The sequence below is a fragment of the Lactuca virosa genome, chromosome 9, assembly GCF_052849685.1.
Source record: "Lactuca virosa cultivar CGN04683 chromosome 9, Lactuca_virosa_CGN04683_v6, whole genome shotgun sequence".
NCBI lineage: Eukaryota > Viridiplantae > Streptophyta > Magnoliopsida > Asterales > Asteraceae > Lactuca > Lactuca virosa.
Window position 1 is genome coordinate 59,613,733 of NC_136434.1, and position 24,197 is coordinate 59,637,929.

The 24,197-nt window shown below is 38.2% G+C and overlaps 1 long non-coding RNA gene across 1 annotated transcript; it reads left to right on the forward strand.

Moving 5' to 3' along the window:
• Positions 1-609: 609 nt before the first annotated feature.
• LOC145136895 (uncharacterized) lies at positions 610-1,488 on the forward strand. Its single transcript, XR_013720762.1, has 3 exons — positions 610-674; positions 745-1,030; positions 1,367-1,488. It is a non-coding gene; the product is annotated as an uncharacterized LOC145136895 (long non-coding RNA).
• Positions 1,489-24,197: the final 22,709 nt, after the last annotated feature.

Here is a 24,197-nt window from a genome sequence, read left to right on the forward strand (position 1 = left end):
ATATATTAATATTATCTATTATCTTTTAAGAATATCATTAGTCCGTTATAAAAAACTTTGGCTCTTATCTCCTCCAGTTATATCGGACGCCTTCCCCCTGTTTCTTAACAAAATTGAATCGGCCAAACCTTGTCTTTTGGTTTCCCGTGCCTTTGTTTAAAGTAGCCGAGGAACTTGACATCGTCTTCTCCATCATTTTCAGTTTCTCAAATATTTCTCACCGTTTATCGTCGTCACCATCACTCTTCCTATCTACTTTCTCTAACATGCCGATCATTCATCACCATCTCCACAACACCGCATCGACACCACCATTGGGGTCTCTCTCCCTCTTACTGGCGCCTTAAATCACTGGTCACCCATGTCATCGACGTAAGGAAATCGAAATTATCTATATTTTTTCTCTGGTACATGGTCGATTTTTTAGAGCAGCGCTACAAGTTATTAAATAGGTTCGTATAATCGTATTAGCGGGATCAAATGCTGAGATAAGATATTGAAATCACCACCATCGTCTCCGTTTTGTCCTCCAGGTAATAGACCCACCCCTCTCTTTGTGGATTTTTATGGGTTTTGTTGTTTTATGCAACACAATCAAAATTTTTCTTGCAGGGTTTTTATGGAAATCACAATCATAATGGACTCTCTCCCCTCTCTATTGTTTCATTCAAAAGGTAATTGAATTTATAGCTTTATCACTTGTAATTTCTAGGAGTTTTGTTCTCATTTTGAATATTTTTGCAGTTGTAACAATAATAAATGGTGAAGCGAAGAAACAGAAGAAGTGATTAAAGGATGGGCGGGAACAAGTTGGAGTTTTATTGGGGCCTGGGGGTTTAAAGTATAAAGATGAGGAATGCGTTTCTTATGCTATTAGAGGTAAATAATATATTTTGAAGTTTTGATTGTGAGTTTGCTTCCATGAGTTCGGACTCTTCATTCTCAATCAGTACTCTACCGAGTCCCTCCATCTCCCTTTGCTTCCAAAACCCTAGCCGTGTATCACCATCAATTCCATGTTCTGGACCTGGTATGTTTAATCCATTTTCTGTATACATATTTCAGATTTATGACTTTAATTATCTAAGATATATTAAGAAAATCATAGACCTTGATTAATTGGATTTGTGGAAGGCGGATATGGTGTAAACTAAATTGAAAGCTTTTGATCTTCATCCTTTCGTATGTGGCTCTTGATTCTTATCCTTTTTTCTGAATATTCTTGATTTCTTGGGTTTTTCTGATTTGTCTTTTTTCTGATTAAGGTGTTTTGTTTTTCGGTATTAGGCTTTCAAATTTCTTGATGTTTTATGCTTTAGCTCTCTCTGATTTTAGGTTCATTAATTTTTTCGTATTTTGCTTTCAGATTTCATCATGGTTGTGTAGGGTTTTGCTTTACAAAGATGGATATACCCCAGTAACCAATGAGAAGATACATTTGTTAATTTAATTATAATTAGCAAGTTGATTTTGTGCAACGATTTCCTCCTAAAGTCATTTGCTTATTATATATATATTTTTTCAACTTTAACGTATTTGTGGAGCTATGAATACATTTCAAGAATAGAGAAAACAGATATGAAATCCAAAGTTCAACATGATTATAGATCGATAAACCGCGGCATCGATTCACCACCAAGTAGTTTCTTTTCGAATTTTGCAGGCAAGAATCTCGAACCTCTCTCTTCTCTATTACTCTGCACAAATCTATTGTCTTCTATGATACTTGGTTTCTAAGTACTTGAGAGATCTGATACATAATTTTGTGTTAAATAAGTTGTTAAGGGTTCAAGATTTCTCGACAGGCTTTACTTCGATTAAGGGTAATACTTCACTCTCTCTTAGAAAATGAGTTTAGTTATAGTATTTCAAATTGTTTGTTTAGAAATTTTAATCCTTGATATTCTGTGTTGTCACTGAAGGACGATCTGAATCCACTTCGCCTCTACATCCTGCTCCTCCTCCACCAGCCTGTCAGTCATGGAGCAGTTTAAGTCGATGGGGAGAGAGGAACTTCGACCAGTCATCACAAGCCTAACTGGTAGCGTCTCTTTTTTCTTCTACTTTGGATCCCATATTTTCTAATTTTTTTTAGTGTCTTTTTTATTATATGATGACAAAAGGAGTTCAAAAGTCTTGAACTATGATTTTTTATTTCCCACAATCTATGGGATTCTATAATGATTATGCAGTATTCGTTCTAAATTGTTCATTCTTTAAGCCATTATTAGTAAAAAATTCAGGTAGTAGTTTAGGTTTTTTTTTCCAGCTTCATCTATTTTAGAAAAATAATCACAAATAGTATGGTTTTTTCTTTAATAATAAAGAGTATTTGTTAGGCATTCATGTTTGATACGGGATATATTATATACTATATTGGGCATTATAAGTGTATGGTGGACTAAATAATAATAGCTTTTGACTCATTTCTTCAACATTTATGGCTATTGTGCAGTAAGAATCTTAGTCTTGAAGATAATGTTGAAGAAAAATAGCATACAACAACAAGCTTGGGTGAATCAGATGTTGAAGAAGTTCTGAATGTAGTTAAATTTGGCTATGATGTTTATTGAATAATAAGATGAACTGGGAATAGGGTAAAACAATCAATTTTATAAATTATACGTGTGGGTTGTCGAGTCTAATGGGCTTAGTCTGTCTTAAATTTTGAAGAATGGGTGGTTTTGTTGCTAAAGATCTTAATAACATTACTATTTCTCTCAAAACTGATAATATTCCCCCAACCCCTCCCCCTCTTTCAAAAATGGGTTTGATTGAGGAGTGCACATATGTGTGTATATTTGAATTTGATTTTTAAAATATTGAATGAGTTTTTTGCTTCACAGACTTACTTATACACAAATAACGTTAGGCCTAACTTTTCTTTTTTACTCAATTTGTAGGTAATGGAGGTGGAGGGTATTACAATAGAGAATGTTCAAGCTAATATATAGTCAACTCAAATCTTGGAATATATGTACTCTGATGCTTATACATGTCAATTGAGATCTGGTATATTAATTGAATATATAGTCAACTCAAATCTTGGAATATATGTACTCTGATGCTTATACATGTCAATTGAGATCTGGTATATTAATTTACTTATTGCATTGTTTGACTGTCATGACTCAACTTATCTAATTCATTGAGATTCCTTGTGAATGTCACTTATGTATTTCCTGTTTGTTTTCATGTTTTCATTTTCTTACAATACATATTTTTTAAGCAACATCCTTTCAAAGTAGTAGGCAGTAAACATTACAGACTTTCAATGCCTTATGTATAAACAATGCTAGAATGACCAAACAACTCATAAATGCTACATGCAATTCTTTTACAAAATTTTGAATTGTTTTTTTTAAATGCTAAAATTGTAAATTTTTTCTTTAAATTTTGATTGGTTGACTTTCGGACCATTGCACACTGCACACAATGTGTGTGTATAATGGATTCCAAAAGCATAAATTGTATTTGTTGTCTTTTTGACATATATTAATTCATCCATGTTTATCCCTTTATTACTTTTGTTACAAATAACTATGTAAAAAAAGATGAAGTTGTCAAGTTATAATATTAAAAATCGTTAAAGTCACATTCTAAATAACCATATGAAATCTATCGAAAGAAAATAAATAATCCATGATGTATTTATGAAATTTTTTAGAAACTAATCACTGCCTTTGCATGTCATGACCAATAGTACCATATTAAGTTAAATGAAATCTCACATATACAAAACCGCCCAACTGAATTGTCCAAAAAACTAATAAGAAATGCATATTTTTTTAGTAACAACGTTCTTTCATTGCATTTTCTAATGATATTTTTCTAAAAATAAACTATTTTCAGAAGGGAAACTATTTAATCGACCACCGACTATCAAATAGAAACTAATCGTCAAAATGAAACTATTCACCATCCACCTAAAACTAAACCACATGTAGTATTCACCGTCCACCAAAAAAAAAAGTCTAATTGACGTTTCATTGTTTGTGCTCATATTTTCATTGCTTCCTATTAAAACATTATTCACCCGAAATGAAATATAAAGCGTTGGCGACATTACGTGCCTTAATTGTGTCTATTCCACTTGTGAACCCTATTGAGTTTGATATAAATTCCACTTGGTTATTACAACTCAAGGGTTATTTCAACATATTTTTCTCCAGTTATGTATTACGATTACAATGACGTGTAATAATAGGTGTAAAGAAACTATTTTGCCGGAAAAAAAACCACAGATAGAAACAGACAACGATAAAATATTTTTCCAATGCAATTTAAGTTGTTTGTAATATTAAATGCTTCTGAAATAAACTATTCACATAAAAAACATATTCACCGTCATCGAAGGGAAACAAATCACCAAAAGGAAAATATTTGCCGATAAAACGAGTCAAAATTCCAGAATAAGTTAAGATGTTATGCTTACTTGGTGTTAACATTATGAGTGATTAATTGCAATTTGTAAAGAAGTGACAAAGAAATGAATTTATCAGCGTTTAAGGATTATAAGAACTAAAAAATTATCAATATTATATAACTTGGTTAACACTAATGATTTTTTATGATTTAATTTTATAGCCGCAAGGAAACTATTCATATAAATAAATTAATCATCGCCCAAAGACAATTCGCCGCCGCTGCTTTGCGCGGGTAAACGACTAGTATATATATATATATATATATATATATATATATATATATATATATATATATATATTCTTATTAAAGTGGTGTAAAGGTGTGGTGACCATTTTCTATATAAAATGGTGTGGCGTGGAGGATGATGTGGTATTAATGGAGCCAGAACAAAATACCAAAGGTAGAAAGTCGAAAAAATTACACTACATCGAAAAAAATTTCCACTACGCCTAAAAATTTGAGGGGGCTCCTTAGTAGATCTGTCAGTACATGTAAGGTGACAAAAAAATAATGTTAAGACATCGACTCATACCCATCAGCCTAATGGTGCTAGTCCCAATGACAAAAAAGTGATAGCAAAACAAATACAATCATAATTATAAATGAAAAACAAAGACTGTTCCATAAGCGGAGCCCAAACTATCATCACCATATGAACGTTTTATGTAATATAGACTTACTCTAATACTATTAGTATTTTGAATAAAACAATTCATAAGGTTATATCTATTAAAAATACATTTTGTATGAACTCATTCATTAATAAATCAGTTAAAATTCTATACCTACTCATAGTCAATTACAAAAGATCACATAAATAATGTTATTTTCTATGTCGCTTGCACACCATAAGTGTTTTAACCATTAGAAACAAGAAATACACAGTATAAAGTGTTTGAGCATTCGTTTTCTGACCGGATTGCAATGGCGTGCTACCAACGCTCCAAGTTAGACCATGTTTTAGAACTTCGTAATCACCACTTTCTAGTTCTACTTTTAGTCCCTTCACTTTACTAAGAATATAGAATAGGCCATTATGCTATAATTTTTTAACAGTTTGGCCACCATTCCAACATATCTTTATCTAACAAAAGCACATTTTGTTTGAATATCAAGCGCACCCACAAAAATGGTCCTTGATAAACGTGCAAAACTAACGATAGTTAATTATTTACATATAAAGAAAAAAGGATTTTCTAATATGTGCCCTAAGGCACGTATAAAAAACATTGATTGAAGTATTAATTATGATAATTATTATCATAATTAAATGTGATAAACATTAATTATAAATAATATTCTTTATAATTAATATATTTTACATTTAATTATGGTAATATTATACATAATCAATATTTATCACATTTAATTATGAAAATATTTATTACAATTAATACTTCAATTAATGATTCTTATATGTGCCTTTAGAGCAGATATTAGAAAATCCCAAAGAAAAAATATATATACTAATTAACGGTTCGGCCACCATTCCAAGATATCTTTAGAAAAAAAAAATATTTTATCTTAATTTACGAATAAGTTCTAAACTAAAATTTGTTTACAAAAATATATAAATTATTGGTAAAAATATCGATTTGACCATTTTTTTTTCGGTTTACTAGTTTCATTGCTGAACTGGTTCCATTAAAGTCTCATTATTTTACCATAATTTAAAATAAAATGATGATTTGACAATTTTCTCCATGTAACATATATTTTAGCGGTTTCATTTGCTAACATGGACGCCTAGTTATTAAATGAGCTGATAAGATGAATACGATGAGTTATATAATACTACATTTACCGTAAATCTTGATATCCATCTCATCGACTCATTAAAGACTATGTATCCAGGTCAACAATGAAATCGGTAAAATGTGTTTCCGAGAAAAAAAGGTGAGAAATGAGCTGATGAGATGGATATGATGAGTTACATAAGATTAGATAGACACTTTGAAATTTCTTATAAACTTACAAATAACGAAATTGTTGCTAGTTTATGTAATTATTGCAGTCTTCGTTGGATGTATTGTATTTCCAAAAAATATAAATACAATATGATATCAAGTTTTATGGTAAACATAACATTATATAACTCACCATATTCATCTCATCAACTCATTTAATGACTAGGCGTCCAAGTCAGCAATGAAACCGGTAAAATACATGTTACAGGGAGAAAATGGCCAAATCATCACTAAATTTTAGTTAGGGACTTATTCATAAATTATGGTAAAATAATGAGACTTTAATGAAACCAGGTAAGTAATGAAACCGGTAAACCGGGAAAAATGGTCAAATCGTCATTTTTACCGGTAATTCATGTTTTTTTATAAATAAATATTAGTTTGAAACTTTTTTCGTAAATTAGGATAATATATTAGGACTTTTCTGGAGATTTTCCAAAAGAATATAAGTACTCTAAACGAAAATACTATATATAAAGGTAGACAAATTTCTATATACTCTCAAATTGGCTATAGTGGTTGATGCGATTGTAAGTATTGAATAGTCTTAATTAAAGGTAGACAAATTTCTAATGGGTATATGTTGGTAAATGAAATTGTAGAGTGGTATATGAAGAAAAAAAAACTCTATTTTTCAAAATTGATTTTAAAAAGTATTATGAATCATTTTCTTGGAGTTATTTATTATAAATTATGGAGTTTATGAGTTTTTCTAATAATTGGCCTATGTGGACTTGTGACCGCGTAAATTCGAGTAAAGGTAAAGTGTAACAACCAGTTCGGGGGCTCGGATTTTTGGATAAATTTAAATAAGTTAATAATAAATAAATAAATACAAATTAATATATATAATAATAAAAGTTAATCATATTATTAGTTAAAGTAATAGTTCGAGAAGCTAAATGTTTAAGTTATAAAATTTTGGGTTTAAGGGTCGAAAGTGTCAAAATAAGGAAAATGTGTTTGACCAAAGAGTTTACCCACTTAATGAAATGTTGGACTATTAAAGCATACTACGGATGGAGAAGGTCTAATTGAATTAACCTCCAAAGCCAAAAGTCACAACTATGAGAAAGGTGGTGATTTTAATCAAAATATGCAACCTCGAGGGTTGAATTTGAAAATATAGGAAATAGAAGGTGCACCATCTCTTCCACAACCACATAATCGATCTAAAGGATTTGGTGAGATCATTTACGACGAGTTTGAAGAAGAAATACATATATGGTTTGATCCAGTCAATGATTTATCAGTTGAAGCAACACTTGAAGCAATCTATGGCTTGCAATGTATAATTCCTCATTGGTTCATCTCTAAATTCGAGTTTATGATGAGCGTTGAGACCCAAATTCATCTTATGATCAATTTGACAATGGGGTTTTGTTTTCTAACCCTCATAGGGTGGTATATATGGTTCTAAGCTAAATTCTATCATTTACTTGATAGATGTGATGTTCGGGTAAAATCTAGCCATGAATCCTAGAATCTTAAATTATGATTATGAAATTAATAAAATATTATATAAATAATTCTGTGATCATAGATGTAGTTTTGTTGCAATAAGTCCATCATGAATGCACAAACTCATTAGAATGAGATAATCAAAACTTAAATGATGACTTGGAGATTTCATTGTTGAATTATGAAATTAATATATGAATTTGAGCATCTAGATGTGTAAATGATATCACAAATCATGAATTGATGCATTATGAATGGTTTGGATAGAAAATTTTGAAGGGTTACTGTAATATCCTGATTTTCAACCCAAAATTTTTCATTTTTATTTATTAAATATATCAGAGTATAGTTACATCATGCGGAAACATGTTGTGAATGCGCGTGTATACAGTCGAACCTTGCCCTTATCACGAAGTACCTAGAAACATTTATAACAACTGGGTAAACACTAGGCTTAGTGAGTTCTCCAAAATACCATATACCACAATACATATACATGCGTATAAACAATGGCTCACGATCTGTCAGTAATATGTGTACTTACGACCTTCATGGAATTTCGTTAACACGGGTCTATGTGTACTTACGACCTTCATGCCATTTCGTTAACACAAGTCCATGTGTACTTACAGCCTACACACAATTTCGTCCACATGTGAGCCTATAGTGCTCCCAACCTCTTTAACCATTCCACCTATCATCCCCTATCTAAGTCTTAGATCACAATAATTACGCACATAGAGACTGCACTCTAGTTTCTACTAGTACAAGCACATTTATACTTTCTACTATACTTAAGCACAAAGAGATTATACTAATAGTTATTACTCTACTAGCCCTCTATCCTAACACACACACACACACACACACACACACACATATATATATATATATATATATATATATATATATATATATATATATATATATATATAGTACAATATGGTATAGTGAGATAACTCACATGGACAATTACACCGGCGATTGACATCTATCTGGGTGATCCAACTGGTGGGTAACGCGCTAAATGAGTATTAACCTATAATACTTTAACTTATAATTCCCTATGATAATTTGGTAATGAAAACTAGATCCTTCACTAATCCCAATGAATACCGAGAGTTCTATCAAATAAGGATAAGCTAGCCGGACAGTTGGGAGGCAGGATCATTTCGACGTATAGCCTTTATGAAATCCAACAACCAAGCAAACTTGACCATTCTAGACACCTCTCTTGTAAGTAGGTCAATCAACATTATAACTGGAATTACTAATAAATCTTATATATATATATATATATATATATATATATATATATATCCATAACAACGACTATGAATATAAATATAAGTTACACTAAAAATGTAACTTAACTTACAAGGATCCTAACGAAAACCGGGATTCGTGCTGGCAGAACTTCGACCCAAGAGCTTATAGATACCTCAGATTCTTACTAATATACCCTAATAATTAGAGAAACTCGAGCTCCAAATTTCAGAGGAATTCAAAGAGAATAAAGGGTTGAATGTGAGGAAATGGTGCAAGTTCAAGGTATTTATAAGCTGATTCGGGATGCGCGCCGCACACATGGCCGGGTGCGCGCCATGCACTTGATTGGAGGTGCTAATGTGGCGTCATTTGGGCAGTGACACGTGGCAGCTTCTAGGTGGTGTGTCAGTACGCACCAGTTCGCGTGCAATTTATAAGATTCTTCAAAAAATCATATCTTATTCATACGAGCTCCGTTTTCAACGTTCTTTATATCCACAATTAGCTATCCACGAGATCTGCAACTTTTATTTAGACTCCGTCGGCTAATTCTCACTTTATCTTTAAAGCTATATTTTTAACAGGCTTAGATTGTTAAAGCCTGTATAAAAATCATAACTCTCTCATATGAATTCCATTCTCGTCTGTCTTTATATCGACGAAATCATGTGGACGAGATCTTCAATTCACGTTTAGATTGTTTTTTCTAACAATCGACCGATTTCTATTTCGGTTTATGTTTGTATACTGCTACGCTGAAACTTCTAAAAATCATAACTTCATCATACGAAGTCATATTTAGGCGTTCTAAATGTGTACGCTCTCGCTTTTACGACTACTATGACTTAATTCAAGACTATTTATCCAAAATATTCCTTTATCAAAAACGTCTATTTGTGTAACCGGTCGTTTATACTATAAGGCAAAAATGGAGTGTTACAGCTCTTCTCCACTTACCGAGATTTCGTCCCCAAAATCCTACTCTTAACGCACTTTAGGATAATGCCTACATACTATCATACTAAGGGTTTCATGAGATCAACTCAGGATCTGGCCAACGTTTCCGCATTGAATTCGTCATTCTGTACTTATTTGGCCGTAGAACTTCATTTTTCTACCGTAGACGTACTACCGAATTCTTTGTGAAGTCTTCCAAAACTGGGGTTTCGTCGGTTTGGACTTCCAAAATTTACACGCTACGATTGACGATTTCCTTCAGACGTAAAATGTCGATACCATAGTCTAGTTATGAGGTGATTACCTATAGGATTTTATCTACGACATCCTAACGGAATCCATTTTCAGTAACACGTCTCTAAAAGTCTTACGTCATATCTTAAAACACACACGAATCTAGATTGTAAGTGGTTTCTCTACCTAGTTCAGGTGTTCCATCATCCTGAATTTTAATCAAAAACTATTGTGACGGGTTTACTGGCTTGAAAACATGGGAACCAATACTCTAATATTGACGACAGACTCATAACAAGGCTTGCTTATCTTCCAGATTAATAAATTATAATCAACACTAGGTCGCCTAGTAGCTCTCTCGTAAGGATCTAATTACATTACCTATATCGAGGTACAATTATTGTTCGAGCAATTCGTTCACAGTACATCGTGATACTTATCCAACTACTGGGATTTTGATGCCAGATCGCTCTTGTCATCATCCCCCTAGGTATGAAGATGCACGATCACCTCATTGGTGGTCTTAAAGACTCACAACTATTATCTGAATGTCCTAAAGGAACCTAGTCATCCTCCTTCCTTGATATCTACTTATCACAATAGATCTTTTGTAACACTTGATTCAAGTATCAATTATTTCTCAAAACTTTAGAGTTTTGGACCAGAACTCGACGAGTTGGGGAGCTCCAACTCGACGAGTTGGGGAGCTCCAACTCGTTGTGTAGGAATCATTTTGGACGCGGGGTTAAGGGTCTACTCGACGAGTAGAAGCTGGAAAGGAAAACCCTAATTTTTAGGGTTTGCACCCTATTTAAAGGCCTTAAGCCTCATTGTTAACCTCCCTTACCGCCCCTTTGTCCAGATAAACCCTAGTTCGTGCTTTTCCTACCATTTTGAGTGTCTGAGAGCTTGAGGAGTGCCTTTGTGGTGTTTATGTGAAGAAGCTTGAAGTGATTGGTGCATAACTGAAGGGAGAGGTTGTAGATCCGGTGTTTACTCTGTTGTGGCAACCATTCTAAGGTATAAAGTCGATACCTTGGCCTTTTATTACTTAGATATTCTCTTATGAAAGTTGATGGCCATTATTGGCCTACTTTGGGACCATTCTTGGATTTGAGCATGTTATGAAGATATGGCTTCAGATCTGGACATCTCAGGGCCTTTGTAGACTTAAAGTTGCCAACTTTATCAAGTCTTGGCCCTCCTTCATGCTCTAAGTCCCTTCATAAGCTTTGTTTGAGTGTTTTAGCCCTTTGATGCCTTGCATAGATGTAAAGTTAGCAACTTTACGTGGTATCTTAACCCTAGGGGACTGGATCTGTAGTTTGGGGCTTTAGATTCGACTGGAAGGGGCTGAATATGTTAAGATATGGAAAAATCGATGAGCTGCCCTGACAACTCGACGAGTTGGACAGGGTTTTCCCGCCTTCTGGATACAGAGCGAACTCGGCGAGTTGATAAGATAACTCGGCGAGTTGGTTAAGGGGTTTTCCTGGTTTGCTGAACACTGAAGGAACTTGACGAGTTGCTATATGCACCAACATGGACTGTTGACCTTGACTGTCGACCTTGACTTTGCCCATGGTTGACCAAGTTTGACCTTAAGGGTATTTTTGGTATTTCGGGATTTGACAAGTTAGTCACATGGTGGTTGTAGGCAGTTGAGTTGGAGCTGTGAGTTGGGATTGATCTTATCAGTTCAACATTTCTTTAGAGGTGAGTCTCCTCACCATACCAATGAGTCTAGGGCACCAAAGTCGGCCCATTATATGATATGTGGATTGTTAGTTGATTATGTGTTATGTTAATATGACATTTGCATGGAAGACCTCAGGGAGTTCCTGTGGCAGTAGATTGAGACCATGTGGGGGTTCCCATGGCATTTGGTATAAGACCTTGGAGGGTTTCCATGGCATCCTAGTATGTTTGCATGTTTATCTTGTATGATATTTCTTGGGTTAGCTAAGACCATGTGGGGGTTCCCATGGCAGATAGCGAAGAACATGCGGGGGTTCCCATGACAGTTGGTGAAGACCATGTGGGGGTTCCCATGGTAGATAGTGAAGACCATGTGGGGTTTCCCATGGCCGTTAGTGAAGACCATGTGGGGGTTACCATGGCAGGTAGTAAGACCACGTGGGGGTTCCAATGGCACTCGATATAAGACCTTGGAGGGTTTCCATGGCATCCTTATATGTTTGTATACATTGCTTATGTGGTTTGTGTAGCTAATATAGCTAATATGGATTATGTGATTATGTGGATTGTGTGGGGTGTGCTCTGGGGAGCTCACTAAGCATTAGCTTATAGTTTGTTGGTTGTTTTAGGTACTTCAGAGCCTAAGGGCAAGGGCCCGACTTGATGACGCGACATGCACTATCCGACGATTTTATTTGGGGACACTCTGATATTATGAATAAAATGTTTGATGCTGTGGATTTTGAAAACAATTGTGATTGGTATTTCATGTTTATTGGAAATAATTTTGTTATTTAAAAATGAAAATTTTTATTGGAATTTGGGTCGTTTCAAGTTGGTATCAGAGCCTTGGTTTGAGGGATTCGGGCACACTCTCGGGTGTGTCAGGACTCAAACTAAGGAAATGGTAAAATTGTTTTCAAAAAAATCAAAAGTTAAAAACTTCCTAAGACCGAAAAAGGGAGAGTGCAATGCGCGTAATCGGCCGAGTTCAAGTAAGTGGTTCCCCCAATATGTTAGCCATGCTATACTGATATTTGGATTATGATATTCGGATGGATTTTGCTATGTGTATGCTTTAAAAATTGTATACGGTTAGGATCTTATAGCCTTAGAATGATTGATTTGGCATTATTTTCTGTTCATTTTCTGGTTGTGGTCCTAGGTTAGAGTCTGTTATTCGAAAGTCTATTTGATCCTGTTGAGTGTATAATTTGCATGCATAGGGCAACCGATTATGTCTGTTGTGATTCTGGTTTGATGGGATTGAGCAAATCTTAGGATAGCCTAGGATTTGAGTTATGCAGTAGCCCGTGAGATATGTTTTGTTCTGGGATGGACTAGAGTTATCAGGTAGAGCCTTGGGGAAGGTATAGGTAGGTGTGGAAGGTAGTATTGGGCCCGTACTACTGAAAGCACATGACCTGTACCCGAACTAATGTTAGATCTGGAAGCTCTAAGGAGAACCGTTGTGGAGGGATCCCCTTTTTGGATATCTTGATCATTCTATCTTATGGTATTTCAGATCAAAATGGTGGTTACACGTCATGGAGCAGGGGGATCAGGATCAGGATCCGGATCTGGGTCGGGCGACGATACTGAGCCCATTGATGAGAGGTTGTGCGAGCTTATTGCAGCCGAGGTTACGAGGGGCATCCTTGACGCTACCCCAGTGATTTTTGGGACAGTCAAGGAAGGGATGATGTATATCATGGAGGAGCGGTTCAGGTCTTTCCGAGCCGAGATTGCTGTGGGCCAGCTCGGGGCCCGAACTCCCTCGTTCCGGGAGTTCAAGGCGTACGGAGCGCCTGTGTTCTTCGGGGTTAGGGACCCCATAACTAGTCGACGCTGGGTGGCAGACATGGAGAATTCCCAGCACACGAGATTTTGCCCCGAGGTGGCAAAGGTGGGGTTTGCCTCGTGTATGTTGAGGGACCGAGTCAGGGATTGGTGGGAAGAGGTGACTAGCCAGGTGGGACCAGCCGATGTGGCTGATATGTCATGGGAGGAGTTTGTCAGTCGCTTTGATCTGGATTTTGCACCATCTATTGAGGTACAAAGATTAGTGAGGGAGTTTCAGGAGCTGTAGCAGACCACCGAGACTGTGGCGGAGATCACCGCCAAGTTCCGGGAACGAGCACTGTTGATACCGCAGTATGCTGCGGATGAGAATATGAGGAGGATGAGGTATCATTCCATGCTGAGGGATGATATCTGTGAGTTCATCAACTTTACGGGTGCAAAACCCTGAATGAGATGGTGGAGAAGGCCCGAGAGCGGGAGATGGAGTTGGAGCTTCGCACCAAACGGAAGCCAGAGCAGGTTCAGACAGTTGTAGGTCAGGTTAAAAAGCCTAAGACCTCAGATTCTTCTGGAAGGGGCCAGCAGGGCCGTGGCCGGTGTGCCAAATGTGGGAGATCGCACTGTGGGGTTTGCCGGGTAACGGACCCGGTGTGTTATACATGTGGTCAGTCGGGCCACGTGAGCAGGGATTGCCCCAAGAATGGTTTGATTTGTTTCCACTGCAACCATACCGGCCATAAAAAGGCCGATTGCCCGAGGTTGCAGGGAGGAGGAGGAGTAGTGGCAGCACCTACGTCCACCACAAGGAGGATCACTGATGGCCGCCCTGCCAAGGCGGATGCTCCTGCGGTGAAGAGTCGCGCATTTCAGTTGACTACCGAGGAGGCTCGGGCAACACCATACGTCGTGGTTGGTACGTAATTTATTTTCCTACTCAATATTGATTTGTTATGCCTATGTATATATGTGCTCCTGTATAGGGACCTTTTTGGTCAATGGTATGTCGGCTCACATTCTTTTTGATTCAGGAGCTACCCGATCTTCCGTATCTCTTGCGCTTAGCAATAAGTTTCGGGATGCTCCGGGGACTTTGGATTCCCCACTTGAGGTTGAGATTGCGGATGACCGCACTATGAGTGCTGCGAGAGTATATCAGGACTGTGTCCTGAATGTGTTTGGGGAGAGGTTCCGTGTCGATCTGATTCTGATACCGTTGCGAGGACTGAAGGTGATTGTTGGGATGGACTGGTTGGGGGCCAATGGGGCCATGATAGATTGCGAGTGCCAGCTGGTGAGAGTTCGAACCCCAATTGGGGGAGAAGTGATTATTCATGGAGAGAGAGCCTCGCAGGGGCCAACCCTCTGTTCAACTGCGAGAGCTAGGAGACTTCTCCATCAGGGTTGGCATACATCTCAGATATGAGGGTTGAGACCCCGATAGATTTGGACAGTGTACCGGTTGTATGAGATTATCGGGATGTCTTTCCCGAGGAGTTGCTTGGGGTGCCTCCCGAGAGGAAAGTAGAGTTTTGCATTGATTTGGTGTCGGGTGCCACTCCGATAGCTAAGGCACCGTACCGGCTAGCTCCGCCCGAGATGCAGGAGCTGTATATGCAGCTTCAAGAGCTGCTAGACCGAGGGTTTATTCATCCGAGCAGTTCCCCGTGGGGAGAACCGATCCTGTTCGTGAAGAAGAAGGACGAGTCACATAGGATGTGTATTGATTATCGAGAGCTGAACCAGCTAATGGTGAAAAACCGTTATCCGCTCCTGAGGATCGATGATTTGTTCGATTAGTTGCAGGGTGCATTTTGGTTTTCCAAGATTGATCTTCGGCCGGGGTACCATCAGATGAGGATTAGGAATGAGGATATATTGAAGACAGCTTTCAGGACTCGGTACAGTCACTATGAGTTTGTGGTGATGCCATTCGGGCTCACCAATGCCCCATCAACGTTCATGGACCTCATAAACAAGGTGTGTAGGTCGATGTTGGATCGGTTTGTGATCGTTTTCATCGATGATATCGTGGTCTATTCTAAGACCAAGGAGCATCACGGACAACATCTGAGGGAGGTGTTGGAGACACTGAGGACGGAAAAGATTTATGCCAAGTTCTCAAAGTGTGATTTCTGGTTGCGAGAGGTGCCGTTTTTGGGGCACATCATCAACCAAGAGGGTATTTTGGTTGATCAGACCAAGATTGAGGCAGTGATGCGGTGGGAAGTACCAAAAAATGCATCTGAGATCCGTAGCTTCTTGGGTCTAGCGGGGTACTATTGGAGATTCATCTAGGATTTCTCCAAGATCGTCGTACCTTTGACTCGTATGACCAAGAAGAATGTGACTTTTCGGTGGGGACCGGACCAACAGTTGGCTTTCGAGACCTTGAGACAGAGGTTATGTGAGGCCCCGATTTTAGCACTACCTGATGGGTTGGATGATTTGGTGGTGTATTCTGATGCGTCTATCACACTGTTAGGTACTGTTTTGATGCATAGGGGGCATGTGATCGTGTACACCTCGAGGCAGCTAAAGCCTCATGAGGCGAACTATCCCACTCACGATCTGGAATTTGGGGCAGTGGTGTTTGCCCTCAAAATATGGAGGCATTACTTGTACGGTGTTCGGTGCACCATCTTTACTGATCACAAAAGTTTGAAGTATTTGATGGATCAACAAAACCTTAACATGCGGCAGAGGAGATGGTTGGATGTACTGAAAGATTATGATTGCGAGATATTATACCATCCAGGGAAGGCCAACATGGTGGCCGATGCTTTGAGCCGCAAGGCGGCAAGTGCTCCGATCGAAAACGTTTGTTTGAGGATGACAGTGATCTCTCCATTGTTGGATATGATCAAGGAGGCTCAGGTGGAGGGTTTAAAGAAAGAGAACTGGAAGATAGAGTGGATTCGGGGTCAGATTCCCTTGTTTGTTTGGGATAGTTGAGGTCTTATGACACAGTGTGGCCGGGTGTGGGTACCGGTATCCGGGGGTGTGAGGCATAAGATGTTGGAGGAGGCACACAAATCCAAGTTCTCTATTCACCCGGGGGCCACGAAGATGCATAGGGATCTGAGGTTGAGTTACTGGTGGCCCTACATGAAGCGGGAGATCGCATGGTTCGTGGAGCGGTGCTTGACCTGCAGGAAGGTCAAGACCGAACATCAGAGGCCTCACGACAAGGTTCAACCGCTACCCATTCCTATGTGGAAATGGGAAGAGATCACCATGGAATTCATCACGCAGTTACCGAGGACGACGAGGGGTGTGGACTCCATTTGGGTCATCGTGGATAGGTTGACGAAGAGTGCCCATTTTATTCCGATCTCTGAGAGTATTTATGCTGAGAAATTAGCAGATATCTATGTGCGGGAGGTGGTGGTTAGGCACGGAGTGCCAATATCAGTGATCTCGGGCCGCGATGTTCGATTCACCTCCAGATTATGGAGAAAGTTCCACGAGGAACTGGGCACACAGTTACACTTCAACACTGCGTACCACCCTCAGACAGATGGCCAGAGTGAGAGGACGATCCAGACGCTCGAGGATATGCTACGGGCATGTGTATTGGATTACGGAGGGAGTTGGGATACATACCTCCCACTAGCAGAGTTTTCATATAACAACAGTTATCATGCTAGTATCGACTGACCCCCGTTTGAGATGTTGTATGGTCGGAGGTGTAGGACCCCAGTTTGTTGGGGTGAGGTTAGGCACCAAGTCATGGGAAGCACCGAGGTGGTGCTTAAGACTACCGAGTTGATCCAACAAGTGCGCGACAGGCTGCGGGTCACGCAGAGCTGTCAGAAAAGTTATGCTGATCGGCGTCGCTCGGATCTCGAGTTCCAGGTGGGAGACTTCATTTTGCTGAAAGTGCCACCATGGAAGGGTGTCATTAGGTTTCGGAAGAGGGGCAAGTTAGGGCCCTGATATATTGCTCCGTTCAGAATTTCTGCCCGGGTGGGCAAGGTGGCTTACCGTTTGGATCTGCCGGACGAGCTTAGCCAGATTAACAACACCTTCCATGTGTCTCAGCTTCGGAAGTGTGTCACAGACGAGGCCGCGGTTATTTCTTTGGATGACATTCAGGTGGATGAGAGCCTGAACTACATTGAGAGGCCCGTTGCGGTCTTGGATAGGAAAACTAAGGTTCTCCATAACAAGGAGGTGAAGCTAGTAAAGGTGCAATGGGAGCACCGGAAGGGCTCGGAATGGATATGAGAGCCGGAGGAGGAGATGCGAGAGCATTACCTAGATTTGTTTGCGTCAACAGACTTCGAGGACAAAGTCTAGTTCAAGTGGGGGAGATTTGTGACGCTTGATTCATGTATCAATTATTTATCAAAACTTTAGGGTTTTGGACTGAAACTCGACGAGTTCAGGAGCTCCAACTCGTCGCGTAGGAATCATTTTGGACGCGGGGTTAAGGGTCTACTCGACAAGTTGGAAGGCCCCAACTCGACGAGTAGAAGCTGGAAAGGAAAACCCTAATTTTTAGGGTTTGCACCCTATTTAAAGGCCTTAAGCCTCATTGTTAGCCTCCCTTATCGCCCCATTTTTCCAAAGAAACCCTATTTCATGCTTTTCCTACCATTTTGAGCGTGTGAGAGCTTGAGGAGTGCCTTTGTGGTGTTTATGTGAAGAAGCTTGAAATAATTGGTGCATAGCTGAAGGGAGAGGCTGTAGATCCGATGTTTACTCTGTTGTGGCAACCATTCTAAGGTATAAGTCGATACCTTGAAATTTTATTACTTAGATCTTCTCCTATGAAAGTTCATGGCCATTATTGGCCTAGTTTGTTACCATTCTTGGATTTGAGCATGTTATGAAGATATGGCTTCAGATCTGGACATCTCAGGGCCTTTGTAGACTTAAAGTTTCCAACTTTATCAAGTATTGGCCCTCCTTCCTGCTCTAAGTCTCTTGATAAGCTTTGTTTGAGTGTTTTAGCCCTTTGATGCCTTACATGGATGTAAAGTTAGCAACTTTACATGGTATCTTAACCCTAGGGGACTGGATCTGTAGTTTGGGGCTTTAGATTCGACTGGAAGGGGCTTAATATGTTAAGACAAGGAAAACTCGTTGAGTTGCCTATACAACTCGACAAGTTGGATAAGGTTTTCCCGCCTTCTGGATACAAAGCGAACTCAACGAGTTGATAAGATAACTCGGCGAGTTGGCTAGGGTTTTTACCAGTTTGCTGAATATTGAAGGAACTCGACGAGTTGCTAGATGCACTCGACGAGTTGGGTCAACATGGACTGTTGACCTCGACTTTGACCATGGTTGACCAAGTTTGACCTTGAGGGTATTTTTGGTATTTCGGGATTTTGACAAGTTAGTCACATGGTGGTTGTAGGCAGTTAAGTTGAAGCTCAGAGTTGGGATTGATCTTATCAGCTCAACATTTCTTGATAGGTGAGTCTCCTCACCATTCCAATGAGTCTAAGACACCAAAGCTGGCCCATTATATGATATGTGGATTGTTAGTTGATTATGTGTTATGTTGATATGACATTTGCATGGAAGACCACAGGGGGTTCCCATGGCAGTAGATTGAGACCCTGTGGGGGTTCCCATGGCATTTGGTATAAGACCTTGGAGGGTTTCCATGGCATCCTAGTATGTTTGCATGTTTAGCTTGTATGATATTTCTTGGGTTAGCTAAGACCATATGGGGGTTCCCATGGCAGATATCGATGAACATACGGGGGTTCCCATGGCAGTTAGTGAAGACCATGTGGGGGTTCCCATGACAGATAGTGAAGACCATCACTACTAGAAAAACAGCCTTTTACGACGCGTAAATAATGACACACACTGATAGAGGACGCGCATTTGTGCGTGCCCTAAAAATTAATGTCAGTTTTCCAAAATTTGAAGGATAGAGGACACGCATTTGTGCGTGCCCTAAAATTAGTGTCAAACAAAACAAAATTAAAAACACGGAGGGCACTTATTTTAAGTGTGTGTCGTCTACAAATGTCGCTTTATATTTTTTTAACTAAACGCGCGTTTTTAAAGAGGGATCTAAAATTCTAAAATTTTGATTACCCCGCGTCTCACTCTCTCCTCTGGATCGCCTTATCTCTCGTAAAATCGCACAGAGCCATTCTCTTCCTCCTCCTCCTCCTCCTCCTCCTCCTTCTCTCTCTCTCTCTCTCTCTCTCTCTAACCCTAGACACAACCACTGGCCATTCACGACGATGTCTTCTCCGCTATCTTCTTCTTGCTCCGTATAATAATATCGGCTACCAAACAATCAGGCTCACTTCTTATTTTGCTTCTCCGTCTCCCACAATAAACCCTAGTTTCTATCACCACTTCTTGAATTAGTAAATTAGGGGTTAGGGTTTGGAGTGATTTGGGGAGAAGATGGGATTGGGTAGTCTTCTTCCTCCCACAACTGGGCCACCGATAAAACTGCGTGTAGGGCTTCGGAGGAAGCAGGCAGGTAGAGGTCTCCTCAACCGCCACTCCGACAACATCAACTTCGGAATTGGGATTGAGAAAAGAAGATTGTGTGGAAGGAAGTTGGATTGACTCCGTACTTTACTGGGCCAACTTCGACAACACAACCGCGCCGGAGATTCTCCTCAACCGCCACTCCGACAACATCAACTTCGGAAAACTGAAGTCCGACTACGTCCAATGCCTCACCGCGCCGACCATATTTTCAAAATCCAATATTCCATCGGGTGGAGCGACCCTGATCCCGCACTTGAAAGAAACTACTTGAATCAAACAAGGGTTATGCACGATTTCATGACACCATTCGTATCAAAGAATCCAAGAGGTGCGTTCTTGAACTATAGAGTTCTTGACATCGGCGTGATGACCGGAGACAATTACAGTGAAGGTAAAGTTTACGGGCAGGTTGCAGCTACTCTTCCCCTCCATTTCTCTCTTTCTCTCTCATCTCTCATCACTCTCGCTCTAATAAACTCCCCTGTTTTCAGCTTAATTTTGATTGTTGTCCTAAGGTTCACAGTGAGTTTATTCCTTTGATTATGTGTTTTTCCATTTTGGTTTTATCATTACACGTAGCCACGACAAACTCATTCTTCTATAGTGTTTGGCAATGTAAATGCTATGCATCAGGTTATTATAGGAAAGGGTATTGTGGGCAAACTAAACAAATAAAGAGCATCTTTTAGTGCAGGGGCATTTTGGGCATTTATGTTAATGTAGTGGTTATATAGGAGTAGAGAGAATGAGTGGAAGGCATCTTTTCATTTGTGTGAAAACTGGAAATTATTCATTTGGGAGAGGCTAGGCTCTCGATTCTCTAGGGTTGTTGTTCATTTTGAGTGATTAATGAATATAGTGAAGCTTTTGTTCTTATTTTCTGATTCATATTGTTAGTCAGTTGATAGCAGATGAGAGATGAAAAGTTAAATAATATTTTTGTGATTTTCGATCCACAGAGAGCACGAGTTGAAATTTATATATGATGTTTTCATTTGGTTTCAAGGTTGCTGAATTCAATGTTGAAGCTGCACAACAAGGGATGGTTTACATCGATGAAGTTGATAAGATAACCAAAAAGGTTTTAGCCAATTTACTTTATTGTGATCCTGAGTTTTTTGAGATGTGAAAGTTTTGATTTTGCTATAAATATAATTTGACAGGCTGAGAGCTTAAACATTAGCAGAGATGTCTCTGGTGAGGGAGTCCAACAAGCTCTACTTAAGATGCTGGAAGGAACTGTAAGCCATTATTATTATTATATTCGTGATAAATTGGGAAAATCAATCAATTGTTGATTTACCGAATTCAAGAGATGATAATATGCTTATTGACTTCATCAAACACATCACTACTTGTAATTCTTGTCAAGGCATTTGTTCTAAGTAACTAGCTTCATTTTGTTTTGGTTATATGATAAATTTGTAAAAAAGTTAGGACTTAAATTCTTGAATTATTAGGATGTATATATTCCATTTGAAAAGGTTAACATCATCTGGTGTGGTCTTTCTGTAGATAGTGAACGTGCCTGAAAAGGGGGCGATGAAGCATCCTAGAGGTGATAACATTCAGGTACAGTAAAGGCACATGATTCTTGAACAAATTTGGAGAAAACTTTTCTGTATTATTTCATTCACAGAGTATGAATTTATACAAGAAGGTACAACAAGACTATCCCACAATTTTAGGGACCTGATTTGCTTCTGTCTAGGGATTAATCTAGGAAACTTACTCCTTAATATAAGGACTTGATTTAGGAAATTGATTAACTAGTATCTACCTATTAAATAAGAGCATAAGTTACAAACTAATATGTCTGACTTTTATTACAGATTTACAACAATTCTTATGATGTACTTGTTTTGATTTCCTATTATATATAGCCCTCCACGTGCATGCCTACTTATGGTGTAATTGCATGATCAAAAAAACTTATCCTGTTTCTTTTCTTTTCCTATAAACTTGTGATATAAACGTTTAAGAAAAATGACAGCATACGGATTAAGTGTTCTCTGGAATGGATAAATAATAATAGTATTTAAAAAAACTTATCCTGTTTCTTTTCTTTTCCTAAATAATAACGATTCTTAACAATTCTCAACACTAAACTTTTATAAATGTGTAAAAATTTACTACTAAACAATAATTTATGCTTCTTTGTAGGTGCAAGGTGGGACAATGAAGGATAGAATTAACTGTATCAAGGGTATGACTCAACCTAGCATCCCATCCCACATTTCATGTATTTTTCCATGTGAAATAGAATTGTTAGCAATTCCTAGGTTATGGCTGCCATTCTGGAAGTTGGAGAGAACATGGAAAACAATTTTCTTTAGTTTGATCTCGCCCCAAAGCAGATTGAACCAGACACAGCCCGCAAGACTTCTGATTATTTTTTATAAATATAATTAAACTTTCTTCCATACTTGTTCTTCTTTGTAGATACAACTGATAATGATAAGAAAACAAGGTAAAGGTTGGAATACGGAATGGAATGGAATGGAGTGAGCTATTCCATTCCATTTTTTCCCTCTTTATTTTTCTTTCTCTTTTTTATTCTAATGATCAAAGTTCTTGTTGTTAATATCAGTTTCCCTCTCTATTTTTCTTTCTCTATTTTTCTTTCTCTTTTTTATTCTAATGATCACCCAGTGTCCCATAAGACCTGGTCAGTCTTATACATATAAGTTCACAGTTAGTGGCCAAAGAGGAACCCTTTGGTGGCATGCTCACATTGCTTGGCAGCGAGCAACCATCTATGGTGCAATTATGAAGAAAGGAAGTATCCAATGATAAAGAGTAATGTGCGGACTAGCTCTGGCATGTTTTTGAATCATGAAGAAAGGAAGTATCTAATGATAAAGGTTAGTACTTTCCCTTGTGTTTGAGGCTTTGAGCTTATGGAGCTATATCCAATAATGAGAATGAGGGCATTTCCGTCTTTTACACATACAAGAGTTTTGGGTGGGACAAAATTGCAAGTTTTGTGCCATTGCAACTTGGAATTGTAGTACACGGGAAGATTGTAATGTAATATGTTTATATGCAAATATAGGCAATTGAGAAACTAATATCTACATATTCTCAAGTTCTAGTTGAAAATGGAGAGCTGATTCAAGTATTGAGGTGGGTATGTTGTTAATTGGTATTTTTTTTAATTCAAAGGAATACTTTTAATGACTCGTGTGATGGTTATCACAGCGAGAAGCTTGCAGCAGCTGTTGCGCTGTTGAATACACATGACATGGCAGCTGATGATTGCCACTCTTTTATGAGATTAATCTCCGAAGCCAAAAAAAGATTGATAAATGTGAGAGACTCCAAACGTTTCCATCACTTCTAGGATGGAAGTTGCTCCTGTGCAGATTATTGGTGATCATTCTAGTTGAAAATGGAGAGCTGATTCAAGTGTTGAGGTGGGTGTGTTGTTAATTGGTATTTTTTTTAAATTCAAAGGAATACTTTTACTGATACATTTTCAGTAATAAAAACATTTACAGAAGCACATGTATGAACCAAATCAATTCTACAGACCCCACCATGACTACTTCTCTCATACGGTAAACTTTTCATTTGCACTCCATGTGTATATTAAATTTTGCACTTATGACCCTTCAACTTACATAATACTCTTTGTTTATTTACACCCCTTCATTTTAAAATTTATATATATTATACCCTTATCATATTTTATATATGAATTCATATATTAGAAAATATAGTCAAACATTATACATCGCTTTTAACAGATTAATTACAACACCACAAAGATCTCCTTAATACCTTCAAATCGATGTTGGTACTGAATACAATTGATATTTATTTTATATTTAACTTTTTCACAAATTAAAATTATGTTCTAAATAATAATAAATTTGCATTACGTAACTAAAAAAAGTAATTTCT